Source organism: Micromys minutus (genome assembly GCF_963924665.1).
Source record: "Micromys minutus genome assembly, chromosome: X".
Lineage (NCBI taxonomy): Eukaryota > Metazoa > Chordata > Mammalia > Rodentia > Muridae > Micromys > Micromys minutus.
Genome location: NC_137970.1, coordinates 68,689,217 through 68,692,909, shown reverse-complemented (window position 1 = coordinate 68,692,909; position 3,693 = coordinate 68,689,217).

The following is a 3,693-nucleotide window of genomic DNA, read 5'->3' as shown; positions in this document are numbered from 1 at the left end:
TGACTCCTCCACTTCTGTGTGAGCCTCCATTTCTTCATCTCCAGATTTACATTCTGCTCTATCCTTTTTGCACTCTGCTTAAACCTCAAAGGACAAACGTTGACAGATGACAAGATTTGCTGTGGTTTATGATCCACCACCTGGCTCCACTAGAGGAGAATCTAAAGTTTGGGTATATCTTTTAATTTTTCCTGACGGTATAAACTCAGACTTTGGCTTCTCTTTTGGGAAAATGAAAACCATATGTGTTCTTTAATGTCTCTAACCACTTTCTTTCTATGATCACTTGTCAAGGTTTTTATTTCTGTGATCATTTTGGAAGACTTAATTATGAGGGTGTGGTTGTTAAGATGTACATTTGTTGTTTGTGAATTATAAGAGTAAGTATAATACCTATAATGTCTAGGTTTAAAATTTGAATAATGTTCTGTGGTGCAGTCCTTGAAAATCTGGGACAGGGAGAGCACAAGTTCTTCCACAGCCTTAGCTACAGAACTTGTCATTTTAAGAAAGCACAGTTGCTATTTATCTGAATTTATTAAGTAGTTCCATATATTCATATTGTGATATATTTGTGTTAACCCCTTTATATTCATCATTACATCAATTAATATGAACAGTAATATATAGTTGTAGTTGATTAATCTGTACCTATAATAATTTTACTATTTTTCTCTATTTTACTGATGTGGAAATAGTACAGTTTAAATACTATTTGTTTCCTGAGGAAATATGCTAATGGTATTAGAAGGTGGGAATTCTCTTGGGTTGGGTTGCTTTTGGAAAACTCTTAGATTAGATTGTGGTGTTAGGTTAGAGATGAATCATACAAGTTTTTGAATGAAAGGAGCCACAAGAAGATACTCATATATTTTTCCATGATGTAAAGCAACCCCCACCATGTAGTTTGAACTTTCAGCTCCTGAAATTGTAAGCTAAATAAAACTTCTTTCTCTACAAAATATCCTTCAGCATTTCAGTACAGTGATCAAACACAGACTAACACAGGAATTTAAGGATTAAGGAGTTGTATTAGTAAAAAAATAAGTAGCAAAGCTTAGATCTTGTGTTTCTAGGTCAAAGGACATTTTGTTGTTCTTATTGTTACCCTATGCTTTGTAGTGTTTTCTGAGAAACAGACAAGAAAAACGGTTCCTCTCAAATCTAAGCCAGACAATCAGTGAGTTTAATCGTGGTTATGTACAGGAATAGTGGTGGCAGGTTATCTGCAAGAACATGAGTGACTTTTTGGCAGCTATATCATCAAAGGAGAGTCCCTTACCCCAACAGCTGATAAATGCTTATACTTATTAGTTGTGAGGAAATGTACTTTATAAACTCTTCTTGTGCTGCTTCTTATGTGTCATGAGCTTTCTTTTTCTTGAAGAGAAAATGTCAATAGGACCAATCTTGTGTAGGTTTTGTGTTATTTAATACTGCTGCTCCAGTTTTAAGATGCCAGTAGCCATGCCATTTCTTGGTGCCTGTGTTCTATAAAACCAAACAACAAACTGGTTTTCATTGTGTCCATTTTCACACAGATATATATATATATATATCTCTTATTCCATACTCTTTTGTGCCCCTTAATATCTCTTAATGGTTTCCTTTCTCCTCCCCAATAGTCTCTTTATCTGTTTCCATGTCTCATATATATCGTCTATCTATCTATCTATCTATCTAAATATATATATATATATATATATATATATATATATATATATATATATATATATCAGAGAGAAAAAGAGACGGAGGCAGAGACAAAGACAAAGAGAGAGAGAGCTACAGAGAGACATACATGAACATGTAAATCTAGACTCCACATATGAGAGAAAAGTGCAACATTTTTATTACTGAAAGGGCTTCATCTACTCTGCTTGCTTTATCCATTGTGTGAATTTCAGCAGCTCATGATTAGCCTTTAAAAATTGATGAGTATGAAAGAATAAGTGATCCGTTTATAAATGTTTAGCAATCCCTGTTCCTTGCTAAATCACAGCTTTGATATTTCTACAAAATTTGGTATGCTCAAAGTGCTGCCACACCCTATTGCTTGGCTTTCACTCGAAATTATCAAGACAAGACTTGTTCTTTCCTTGCTATGGTAGAGTTAACAGAAATGTGAAGAGGTTCGGTGACCTACATAATGTTTTGTGATTCCCAACCTGACTAAATTGGTCACAATTGGGTGTCTTATGTATTAATCAACTTCTTTTTATCAAATTGTGGGTCCCAGCACTCAGATTTGTGATATCTCTGCCTCAGCTTCAGCCTCTTCATTGCGAACTAAGAAGAGACATTTCTGTTCACTATAAATTTCTAAAAATCTCCAGCTATAAGCTGAATATTATGATTCTTAGTACAAATTGAGGAAGACCTTGTATCTGTTTTGTAAGAAGGTATCAAATGCCCAAAACAGCACATGAACAGTATATGTAAAAGCATCCTCTTTGGTTTGTTCTTCACAGGAGGCTTTGTGACATTACACAATGTATCTTAGTTTTCTTGGACTTCCCTAAAATCATACTAGAAAATTGAGTATCTTAAAACCATAAAACCATATTCTTTCATAACTTGGAGGCTAGAAGTCCTCAAGTTCAAAGTGATTGCGGCATTTATTTTCTCTAAGGACTCTTACTTTGGGCTGTTTTCTTGAATTCACATGACATGTTCTGCCTTCCCTCATCTTCTAATAAGCACACATATTGAGTTGTAGCCCAGCTATATGACCTCACTTAACTTTAATTGCTTTTCTTTTGAAGTATGCTTTTTTTATTTTGAGACAGGATCTCACTAAACTGACTTTAAAATTTTGATCTTCCTGCCATAGCCTCTCTGGGTTTACAGGTGTGCATTACTATACCCAGCTCAATTACTTTTTTAAAGGCCCTATTTATGAAGTGAGTTACATTTGAAAATATTGAGGATGTCATTGTATGGAATCTGGGGTGCATAATTAATTAATAACAATTTTGATTAAGTAAATGCTTCTACATCTGATGAATTTGAGACCTGCAATCAAAATAATTTCCTAACATTATTATGAAGTCCTATGTGAAAGCAGAGCCTTTGCACAAGCAAGATTTCAAATGAAGAGTATTAATAAACAAACAAATTGAACCTTGAACCTATATCCATTTTTATTAATAGAAGAAGGAAGACAGAAATTAAAAACCACATGGAATACTGGAGGGGTGGAGAAAAGTTCCCAAATCGCCAAAATATCTAGTATAGGCAAGAGTAGAGAGTATCACAAGTAGTAGAGTTAGTTTCTGAAACAAATAATATGTGAACATACCCTCACGTGTATTCTGTAATTTTCTGTAAGGTGCTTATATTTAGCTCAATGCTTATTTGGGCTTACTGGGCTATATATTGGAATGATTACTGGAAGGGCTAGACAGTGTGGGATAGGTGGTTCTAAATGAGAAAAAAGGAGGATAACCTCTAAGTCTGGAAAGACTATGGACACATCAGCAGCCAACAATGCTATCAGAAGAAATCTTAAATGAATATGTGGAATCCCAGAAAATGAAAATTCTGATGTAGCAGAGAATGGTAGTGTCTGGCAACAATGTGAGAAGAGACCTTTGGTCCAATGAGGGCACGTTTTCCCAATGTAGGGGAAGCCAAGGCACTGAGGTGAAGAGGGTGATTGGGAGAAGGTGCACATTTGTGGGGACAAGTTGA